This window comes from Triticum dicoccoides, chromosome 2A (genome assembly GCF_002162155.2).
Source record: "Triticum dicoccoides isolate Atlit2015 ecotype Zavitan chromosome 2A, WEW_v2.0, whole genome shotgun sequence".
Taxonomy (NCBI): domain Eukaryota; kingdom Viridiplantae; phylum Streptophyta; class Magnoliopsida; order Poales; family Poaceae; genus Triticum; species Triticum dicoccoides.
In genome coordinates this window covers 141835140-141847596 of record NC_041382.1, presented here as the reverse complement: position 1 = coordinate 141847596, position 12457 = coordinate 141835140, and positions in this window count along the sequence as shown.

The window sequence follows — 12457 nt, the reverse complement described above, 5'->3', positions numbered from 1 at the left end:
CCTCGGTCGTCATCTTCGATGAAGCACTCTGCGACTCCTTCCGAGTCCGAGAGTATTGATGTCTACTACGCAACTTTATTCTTGTAGACACGTGTTGAGCCTCCAAGCGCAGAGTTTTGTAGGACAGTAGCAATTTTCCCTCAAGTGGATGACCTAAGGTTTATCAATCCGTGAGAGGTGTAGGATGAAGATGGTATCTCTCAAACGAGCCAGCAACCAAATACAAGAAATCTCTTGTGTCCTCAACACACCCAATACAATGGCAAATTGTATAGGTGCACTAGTTCGACGAAAAGATGGTGATAAAAGTGTAATATGGATGGTAGAAATATATTTTTATAAACTGAATAAATAAAAACAGCAAGGTAGCAAATAGTAAACGATCACAAAAACGGTATTGCAATGCTTGAAAATGAGGCCTAGGGTCCGTACTTTTGCTAGTGCAATCTCCCAACATGGCTAATATAATTGGATCATATAACCACCCCTCAATGTGCAACGAAGAATCACTCCAAAGTTCCTATCTAGCGGAGAACATAAGAATAAATTGTTTGTAGGGTACGAAACCACCTCAAAGCTACTCTTTCCGTTCAATCTATTCAAGAGTCCGTACTAAAATAACACAAAGCTATTCTTTCCGTCCGATCTATCCTAGAGTTCATACTAAAATAACACAAAAGCAAATTCATATTCATATTACTCAATCCAACACAAAGAACTTCAAAGAGTGCCCCAAGATTTCTACTGGAGAAAGAAAGAGAAGAACGTGCATTGATGGTAGCTACAACTATGTCGGTATTTCCCCGGAGAGGGAGGGATGATGTAGCATAGCGACGGTAGGTATTTCCCTCAGTTATGAAACTAAGGTATCGAACCAGTAGGAGAACCAAGCAACACAACGTAAACAACATCTGCACACAAACAACAACACCTTGCCACCCGATGAGTTAAACGGGTTGTCAATCCCTTCTGGGGTACGACGCCTCAAGATAGGTAAGCAGTCGTGAGGTAAATTGTAGTGGATTGATAGATCGAACACCAAATATAATAAATAAAGATAAAACGCAGCAAGGTATTTTTGTATCTTTTGGTTTAATAGATCTGAATAAAAATGCAAAGGAAAAGTAGATCGCGAGGCAAATATATGAGAACGAAGACTCGGGGGCTGTAGTTTTCACTAGTGGCTTCTCTTGAGAAAAATAGCAAATGGTGGGTAAACAAATTACTGTTGGGCAATTGATAGAACTTCAAATAATTATGACGATATCCAGGCAATGATCATTACATAGGCATCACGTCCAAGATTAGTAGACCGACTCCTGCTTGCACCTACTACTATTACTCCACACATCGACCGCTATCCAGCATGCATCTAGTGTATTAAGTTCATGGAAAAATGGAGTAATGCAATAAGAACGATGACATGATGTAGAAAAGAACCATTTATCTATATGGTGGTAGATATAGATCTCTTCTTTTTGTCCTTAGTAGCAACGATACATACGTGTCGGTTCCCTTTTTGTCACTAGGATCAAGCACCGTAAGATCCAACCCACTACCAGGCACATCTTCCCATTGCAATATAGATAGATCAAGTTAGACAAACAAAACCCAAATATCGAAGAAGAAATATGAGGCTATAAGATATCATGCATAAAAAAGATCAAAGAAACTCAAATACTTTCATGGATATAAAATGATATAACTGATCATAAACTGGAAGTTCATCAGATCACAACAAACACACCATAAAAGAGTTACATCATATGGATATCCAAGAGACCATTGTATTGAGAATCATCACCGGTGGCCATCTTCAAGCTTCTCGGCGGCCACCACGATGAGAAGGGAGTAGTCCACCCTCGGGGCTGAGGGTTTGTACCAGTAGCTATGTGTTTAATCTCTCTCTCTCTCTCTCTCTCTCTCTCTCTCTCTCGTGTTCTTGAGATGTCACGATCTTGATGTATCGCGGGCTTTGTCAATATTGAACGGGGTCTAGATTGGTTTTCGGTGGCTAAAGATGCATGCGATGGCAGAACTTCTGATCTAGGTTAACCCTGAAGGGTTTCAGAATATTTGGGAATATATAGGGCAAAGAGGGGGTGCGGGAGGCCACCGAGGAGGGGTGGGTTGTGCCACCCTGGGGCACCCCCCTAGGTGCTGCTCTGGCCCATCCTGGGTGTTCTGGTCTGGAAAAATTCTCCAAAAGTTTCACGGTGTTTGGACTCAGTTTGATATTGATTTTCTACGATGTAAAAAACAAGCAAAAAACAGCAACTAGCACTGGGCACTGGGTCAATAGGTTAATCCCAAAAAATGATATAAAGTTGCTATAAAATGATTATAAAGCATCCAAGAATGACAATATATCAACATGAATACTTCATAAATTATAAATACATTGGAGACATATCAGCATCCCTGATACGTCTCCAACGTATCTATAATTTTTTATTGTTCCATGCTATTATATTAACTATTTTGGATGTTTAATGGGCTTTATTATGCACTTTTATATTATTTTTGGGACTAATGTAACATCCCAAAATTCTAAATTTTGGAATGTTATATTATATAAATAGATTTGATTGATTGTTTGATTGTTGTGTGATTGATTGACTCAAAGTGAGTGCAATTCGAACTTTTTGAAAGTTAAATGAGAGGGAATAAAATGACTTTCCCAAAACTTTCACTTTGTTTTCTGATCTCCATGAATTCGAATTCTTTCAAATACAAAACCCTAGATAGAAGATGATATGACTTCTTCCATTTAATTAAATGAAAAGGGTTTTTGAAAATATTTGAATTTCATTTGGAACTATTTCAAATTCAGAAACTTTAAGCAACTCAATGATTTTCGTAAGAGAAGATAAAATGACTTCTTCAAAACATATGAAATATGAGTTGGAAGTTTCAAAGAATCAAATTTAAAGTCCCCTTTGAATTTATTTCCAATTTTGAGTTATTTGGATTTTATTCAAATTATTTTTCTCTGAAAATATATGGAAAATAGGGTAACATGATTCCCTACAGTAGAAAATTGGAGAGAAATAAATCTAAATTAATTTTGGTATTTTTAAAATGATTTTTACTGGATTTTATTAGAGCCGTAGCACCCTTTGCTTTATTTGAATTTTTATAGATTTTATTTGATGCTAGAAAAATGTTCATGTTGTAGAAAAACTTTTTCTGAAAATTTTGATATATCATATGCCCATATAATATTTTTTATTTTGTTTGTTTGTGTGAAAAAAATGTTTATTTTTAAAAAACTTCCCTTCCGCCAAACTGGGACGGCCCAGCTCCTCCGCCAGGCCCAGCCCAGTGCGCAGCTCGTCCCCGACCCCGAGCGGAGTCCGCCGCCCGCACGGCTCGCCGGCGACGCCGTGTCCGCCCCGGTCTCCTCTGCCCCTCCCCCAAGAAGCCGCCACCCGCATTTAAAGCCCGAGGCCTCAGCCCGCCTCTCTCTGCTCCGCCGCCGCCCTCCCGCATCGCGCCGCCGCTGCAGATCCCATCGCCGCGTTGCACTTCCGCCGCAGCTCGCCTGCGCCGCCGCTTACTTCGCCACCGCCGCCCGCGTTGTTGTCTCGCGTCGCGCCGCCACCGCCTAAGCCGCTCCGCCGCCGACGCCACCTCGCCCTGCTTGCGGGAGAACGTCGCCGCCACCGTCATTGGTTTTCTCGCCGCCGGCCAAAACAGCGAGAACCGGTACAAAACCGCTCGGTTTCCTACGGTTTTTTTTGTTTTCTTTTCAAAACCCCTAGATTGTATTTTTATAAAACCGGTTTTTGTTTAGGTTTATTTATTTAGAGAACGTTCGCTGGTTAGGTTTAGAAAACGAGCGTTCATTATTTAGTCTTTTCTTTTTCTATTAGTTTTAGTCAGGGACTTATCCGTAATTAGTTTCTTTACAGTCTCGCCCCTGTATTTCAAACGACCACATCTTTTTACCCGTTTGTCCAAATCCAACGAATACATCACCCACTTCTTCATTACGATCCCCTCTATCCAGTAATCCAACTCAAACATGTTTTGAAATTTTAAAATTTGAATTAGATCAGAGTTGAATTCAAACTTCGTTTGATCATAACTTGAGTTTTATAACTCTGTTTTAGATGATTCTTTTTGCAAATCAAAGCTCTTGACCTAAACTTTCTGATAAGGCCAAATTCACTTAATTTTGGTGCTATTAGAAATTGTTTTATGATTCAAGAGTTGTTTGTTTTTTTCGAAGTTTTTCGAGATCTTTTCTTCGATTCTTTTTGCATGATTGCTTATGTGTGGTTACTATTGATTGATTATGATAGATTGACCGGAGTGTGACGAGTAGAACTATCAGGAGTTATGAGTGCGAATCTTCTTCATCAACAGTACAAGGCAAGCTCACACTTTGATCATACTTTTCATACCCAGTTTTTATGCATTAGTTTTCAACCCTTAAACATTGCATGAATAGGATTGATAACATGTGGGTATTGGGAAGTAATTGATGAGGTAGAACCTATTGTCCTTTATATCAAACCCTTGGGAGTTACTTCTACGTTATGCTTATATTGCCATGCTATGCTCGTAGACGTGGATTGGGTTTGAGAGTATCCATGGCAGATGTGAGATTGTTAATTAATGGTTCAACTTAAGGTGGTTACTTTAATACACATCTGGGTGGATTGGTTGGGGCACCCTGGAGTACCCAGTGGTTTGCCTGGGCACCTGGAGAACCCAGTGCTTGCCCAAGGGGATCCCGAAGGACCCGTGTGATCACCCTATGGATTGCCACCCGGGCTCAAAGGGATCATAAGATTATTCATGCTGGAAACTTCTGTGTGCAGCCGCAAGCTATTATGGGCTCTAGCATAGTGGAGTAAGTTGCATGACCTCTTTCAGTGGTAGGCTAGCAAATGTAGGGGATGTAGGTTGGTACGGTCTACCTAGGGTTAGAGTTAATGCTTCTGAAAAACTATGTCTCAGTCATCCATTTCTCAAAACACCATGTAGTGCGAGAAATCCAACGGAGGAGATCGAGTCTTGTGGGGAAATGTGCGCAAACCTCTACAGAGTGTACAAACTAATCATGATTAGCCGTGTCCTCGATTATGGACATCTTGAGTATCTAGTTCTTGGAATTATCATATTGATCTCATCACTTTACTTAATCAATTTGTTGGGTTGATGATTATTAATTTGGGACTGAGTTGGAGGAACCTTCTCAATGTTTTCAACAAACTGTTTAGTTAAATAAAATATATTCCTTTGCAGTAGGGAAAAATTGGCTTTTCGCAAAAACATTATAACCATAGAGCCTCCACCAGCCATATATGCATTTAGTGATAGTTATTATTCATTATTAACCTATGGTGAGAATTTTCCAGTACATTCAATGTACTGACCCTTTGTGGCTGCAACGTCTCATGTTGCAGGAATCTTACGACGAGTAAGTGTTACGTTAGGGTTACGATTCCTACACTCAACTTTGCCGTTGGTGTAGATGGGAATCCACAACCTTGTTGTTACTTACGCTATTTGGATTGAGGTAATAGTATTTACGTTACTTTATACATGTGATTTACCTCTGCTATTAATCCTCGAGTACTGTGTGTGTCAGCATACCGATCCAGGGATGACACTTAAGCACAGAGACTTGATCGTCTGAGGTCTGGTTGCTAAAAGATGGTATCAAAGCACATGTTGAATGTAGGACGTGACCCCTAGAAACTGGCAAGCGCACAGGAAAGATTTTTCTCTACAACCTTATTTTCAAAAGGATCTTTTACCTCTCTTCCTTTCTGAGTTTTATTCAAATATCCCTTTTAGTTAGACTATACCCTTTTCCCTTTTAACCACACGAAGATTCGGCTGATGAGACCACTCCAAGAAGTACAAGATATTGGACAACTAAGACCACTTCGGAATGAAGAGGATTTTACCGTGCATTGTAATAATGGAAACTACAAAGGTTGAAGACTCTGAATACTAGGAGAATTTGAAGGCTTTGAGGAATTTCCAGATTGGTATGACCAAGGAAGGCTACCCTTATGGAACTTGACAGACTATGGAAGTTGTCAATACCCGAGATCAAGGTGTATTAGAAAAAGACCGGAACATGGAGCATTAGAACTCAAAGTTTTGTCAAGAAAACCCTAAGGCAGGAGATATCCACTATGGAATGATAGCTCATGGAAATGACAAGAGCAGAAACACAGCTATCCATGAAGTTATCGCCCGCATATGCTGTTGCCGGTGTGCTGATTTAAGCATGCATTTCTTCGAAAGGATTGGATGGTAGAAGGCTGATGAAGCACCTATCAGTAAGATGAAGTTTTAACCTTAGCTAGTGTATCGCCAGGATTTGGAGTATTACATCAAGAATTATAAGATGGATCTTTAGGAAGCCGTATTTGATAAGGAAGCGTTATGTGAAGAACTTAGGACCAAAAGCTGATAGTAGCCAAGCTGAAGGAGCAAAACCTCGAGATACAGGAGAGTCGTCAGGAACTGAAGGATAGTAGGACCATGGTTCATGCCAAGGATGTTGAAAACCCAGAAGTTTGGAATTCAACTCCAGAAATATTGAAGGACGTCATGAGAGACTTTAAGTCAACAGAGATGATCTGGCAAAAGAACTTGAGAAATACAAGCACGATCGGAAGAAGTCATCAGAGACATGAGCAATACTTGAAGAGTTTGGCGACGTTGAAGATTTATTGACCTTTAGAAAATCAAACCCCTGTTATATACCTACGTTAGATGCGATGTTTGTGATCTGTCATTTGTTTGATGTTTTTCCGACAGCCACAATAAAAATCTATCTTTTCAAAACTATTGTTTGTATTGTGTGCATCCCTCTCTATCTCTCTTATCTCACCCCAAAAACCCATGGACCCAATAGAGGGTGAATGAAGATGAGCTTGTATTTTCTGGACCGATGAGCCAATTGGAGATGGACTGATGGATTCAGAACATGGAGAATCATATGAAGAATAATCCTATAGTTGGAAATGATATGACCCATCATGCTCTTCAGTGCTTTGAAAGAGGTGCTGCTACTTGGTGGAGGATGTACCAAACCATCAATGGATGGCAAGGAGTAACCACTTGGAAAGAATTTAAGTTGACTCTGCAAAGATCTCGTCTTGTGTCTCAGAAGTTGAAGCATTATGGAAAGGATATGAAGAAACCTTGTGCATGCAAGATTTGTGGAGAAATAGGACACACCCATAAAGAACACAAGGATGAATGCCCTAATTGTAAAGGAAGTCACCCAGTTGAAGAATGCCCAACTAGGCAGATTACTTGTTTCTTGTGTGAAGGGACTATCCACTATCCTGCTCAGTGTCACATTTACCCCATGGTACAAAGAACCATCCAGCAAAATAAAGAAGCAATGAAAGGAGCCCTCATGGAAATTTTAGAAGAACCCGTGATGAAGGAAGATGTCGGGGACACACCCAAAGAAGAACCAATTAAACCCTGCAACAAGTCGTGCTATTCATGTGGAGAAGAAGGACACGTCTCTCAGAATTGTATGAATGGGGATCTAGTAGAATTCCCGACGGAGGAAGTAGAGTATGACCCACAAGAAATAGAAGCCATGATTGGCATGGAAAGGTCTAGGAAGAGAAGTAGATTGGATTCCAGGAAGGACCTAAGTCATATCACCTATTACAGGTGCAAAGGAGTCAGGGCACTACCTCAGTAGTTGCCCAAAAAGGAAACCTCAAGACTTGTCAGAAGTAATATGTTTTCATTGTAATGAAGTAGGGCATTTTGCCAGAGAATGCCCCAAGGAGAAGGAGACTTGTGATAATTAGTGGTGTCTGTGAGAAGTATAGCAGTAGTAGTGAGAACATTTCTTTAGTATTGAGGTATTGAGTTGAGGCATGTAAAGGAAATGCAGGAGATGGTAATAAGTTAAGAATCAATAAATTTAGCATCGTTGGTACTGATTTGGATTTTATGAGTTGTTACTCTATGAAGAAAGATTTTGACCATTCTCGAAGATATGAGAAATATGGTCTATGGAAGATTGGAGCATTTTAAGGGTGGTAGTACCCTGTGAGGAGATTTGACCCCTGGAAAGGAATAATGTTGTTCCACGGGGTGGACTTCAAAAGTATAAGTTTTATCTCGATATGTGGGGTACCCCAAGAATATGAAGAGATGAAGTACTATTGGATATAAAGGAGGTATGATGTTGGAAGTATGGAGCAATTGTAACTCCGTGATAAGTCTGAGTAATCCTGTCTCAGTTTGGTACCAATAGAAGGAAGGGAGACCGTACCATTGGATGGATTTAAGAATACTAGGAAGCTGGGTGTTAGAATAATGATCAGTTGCCCCGATGATGAGTTCAAGGTTTACAAGTGATGAGATGGGCCATAACCCACAGGCCCCAGGACCTGCCAAGAAGCAAGCATGTTCTTGCTGAAGGAAAAACCCTGGAAGAGGATATGCCTTTATCAACAGACGATCTTATAGGAGTAACGCAAAACATGAGAGTTGTGAAGGAACGATAGATGTTTGTTTGGATAGCAGAATCAATGGATTTATCCGAACTTGGTTCGTCGACAAGAGAAATTCCGCAATGCTTGTGAGGATGACCGAGTGTTAGAATGCGAGATTCGCTAAACCATATACAGGGTAATGATTTGGGTGCGGGATGGATTGATCACCATACTGACTTACTCTTATTATTCGCCTCTGCTATATGGGATGGTAAATCTGAGTGACTTACCTATAGTAGAGCGACGACGATCAAAACCTTGTTTAAACCTTAGAATTGTATAAGTATTTTCCCTGGTACAAGGCAGTTGCTGCCAATCGTAGGTTATACGGTGAGGTTCAACCCAGACCCATTCCCTGTAGGAGAAACCATAAATTGTTGACCAACATGAGATATTGATAGTTGTTTAGTATTGGCGCTAGACCCGTCAGCTAAGAAGACCCAGTCCCGGAATAACCTTACCAAGATGAAAGGACAGAAGAATTGAGGAAAAGGTTATGCCGCTATCGGAAGAGCCAGAGAAGGAATTGTACTGAAGATCTGAGAAGACCGACCCTGTCAAGAATAAGGATGGAGTATATGAGTAGTGATGGGATCGTAACCATGTTTTTAAGGGTGGTAGCACTCGAGACCCCGGAAATGATTGATGGATTTTGAGAAGACCCCAAAGCCTAACCTATTTCTTGCTAGCCTCTCTGAATCTCGAGGACGAGATTCATTTTAAGGGTGGTAGGTTTGTAACATCCCAAAATTCTAAACTTTGGAATGTTGTATTATATAAATAGATTTGATTGATTGTTTGATTGTTGTGTGGTTGATTGACTGAAAGTGAGTGCAATTCGAACTTTTTGAAAGTTAAATGAGAGGGAATAAAATGACTTTCCCAAAACTTTCACTCTGCTTTCTGATCTCCATGAATTCAAATTCTTTCAAATACAAAACCCTAGAGAGAAGATGATATGACTTCTTCCATTTAATTAAATGAAAAGGGTTTTTGAAAATATTTGAATTTCATTTGGAACTATTTCAAATTCAGAAACTTTAAGAAACTCAATGATTTTTGTGAGAGAAGATAAAATGACTTCTTCAAAAAATATGAAATATGAGTTGGAAGTTTCAAAGAATCAAATTTAAAGTCCCCTTTGAATTTATTTCCAATTTTGAGTTATTTGGATTTTATTCAAATTATTATTCTCCAAAAATAAAATATATGGAAAATATGGTAACATGATTCCCTACAGTAGAAAATTGGAGAGAAATAAATTTGAATTAATTTTGGTATTTTTAAAATGATTTTTACTAGATTTTATTAGAGCCGTAGCACCCTTTGCTTATTTGAATTTTTATAGATTTTATTTGATACTAGAAAAATGTTCATGTTGTAGAAAAACGTTTTTTGAAAATTCTATATATCATATGCCTATATAATATTTTTTGTGTATTTTTTATTTTTTTTATTTTTTTTGTCTGGAAAAATGTTTATTTAAAAAAAACTTCCCTTCCACCGAACTGTGTCGGCCCAGCTCCTCCGCCAGGCCCAGCCCAGCGCGCAGCTCGTCCCTGACCCCGAGCGGAGTCCGCTGCCCGCATGGCTCGCCGGCGACGCCGTGTCCGCCCCGGTCTCCTCGGCCCCCTCCCCCAAGAAGCCGCCACCTGCCTTTAAAGCCCGTGGCCTCGGCCCGCCTCTCTCTGCTCCGCCGCCACCCTCCCGCATCGCGCCGCCGCCACAGATCCCGCCGCCGCGCTGCGCCGCCGTCGCTGCTCGCCCGCCACCAACGCCCGCGTTGCTGTGACCACACCAGTTTGTGCAAATCCAACAAAACAAACGCCCACTTCTTCGTTACGATCCCCTCTATCCAGTAATCCAACTCAAACATGTTTTGAAATTTTAAATTTTGTATTAGATCAGATTTGAATTCAAACTTCATAAGATTCTTTTTGCATAATTGCTTATGTGTGGTTACTATTGATTGATTACGATAGATTGACCGGAGTGTGACGAGTAGAACTATCAGGAGTTATGAGTGCGAATCTTCTTCATCAACAGTATGAGGCAAGTTCACACTTTGATCATACTTTTCATACCCAGTTTTTATGCATTAGTTTTCAACCCTCAAACATTGCATGAGTAGGATTGATAACATGTGGGTTTTGGGAAGTAGTTGACGAGGTAGAACCTATTGTCCTTTATATCAAACCCTTGGGAGTTACTTCTACATTATGCTTATATTGCCATGCTATGCTCGTAGACGTGGATTGGGTTTGAGAGTATCCATGACAGATGTGAGATTGTTAATTAATGGTTCAACTTAAGGTGGTTACTTTAATACACATCTGGGTGGATTGGTTGGGGCACCCTGGAGTACCCAGTGGTTTGCCCGGGCACCTGGAGAACCCAGTGCTTGCCCAAGGGGATCCCGGAGGACCTGTGTGATCATCAAATGGATTGCCACCCAGGCTCAAAGGGATCATAAGATTATTCATGCTGGAAACTTTCGTGTGCAGCCACAAGCTATTATGGGCTCTAGCATATTGGAGTAAGTTGCATGACCTCTTCCAGTTGTAGGCTAGAAGATGTAGGGGATGTAGGTTGGTACGTCTACCCAGGGTTAGAGTTAATGCTTCTGAAAAACTGTGTCTCGGTCATCCGTTTCTCAAAACACCATGTAGTGCGAGAAATCCAATGGAGGAGATCGAGTCTTGTGGGGAAATGTGCGCAAACCTCTCCAGAGTGTACAAACTAATCATGATTAGCCGCGTCCCCGATTATGGACATCTTGAGTATCTGGTTCTTGGAATTATCATATTGATCTCATCACTTTACTTAATCAATTTGTTGGGTTGATGATTATTAATTTGGCATTGAGTTGGAGGAACCTTCTCAATGTTTTCAACAAACTGTGAAGTTAAATAAAATATGTTCCTTTGTAGTAGGGAAAATTGGCTTTTCGCAAAAACATTATAACCATAGAGCCTCCACCAGCCATATATGCATGTAGTGATAGTTATTATTCATTATTAACATATGGTGAGAATTTGCCAGTACATTCAATATACTGACCCTTTGTGGCTGCAATGTCTCATGTTGCAGGAATCTTACGACGAGCAAATGTTACATTAGGGTTATGATTCCTACACTCAACTTTGCCATTGGTGTTGATGGGAATTCACAACCTTGTTGTTACTTCCGCTATTTGGATCGAGGTAATAGTATATACATTACTTTATACATGTGATTTACCTCTGCTATAAATCCTTGAGTACCGTGTGTGTTAGCATACCGATCCAGGGATGACACTTAAGCACAGAGACTTGACCGTCTAAGGTCGGGTCTCTACTTTCCAATCTTTACTTTCCAATCTATATCATAAAAATACCAACAATATTTATCTTATTATCTCTATCAGATCTCACTTTTGCAAGTGGCCGTGAAGGGATTGACAACCCCTTTATCGCGTTGGTTGCAAGGTTCTTATTTGTTTGTGCAGGTACAAGGCGACTTGCGTGTAACCTCCTACTCGATTGATACCTTGGTTCTCAAAACCGAGTGAAATACTTACGCTACTTTCCTGCAGCACCCTTTCCTCTTCAAGGGAAAACCAATGCATGCTCAAGAGGTAGCAAGAAGGATTTCCGGCGCAGTTGTCGGAGAGGCTTACACCAAGTCAAGTCAAGATTTGATCTCCCAGCAACTAGCCATTTCTGGCGCCGTTGCCGGGGAGATCTACGCAAAAGTCAAGAATTACCAAGTACCCATTGCAAACTCTTATCCCTCGCATTACATTATTTTCCATTTGCCTCTCGTTTTCCTCTCTCGCACTTCACCCTTGCCATTTTATTCGCCCTTTTTCCATTCGTCTCTTTTCGCTTGCCTCTTGTTTGCTTGTGTGTTGGACTGATTGTTTGTCACGATGGCTCAAGACAATACTAAATTGTGTGAATTCTCCAATACCAACA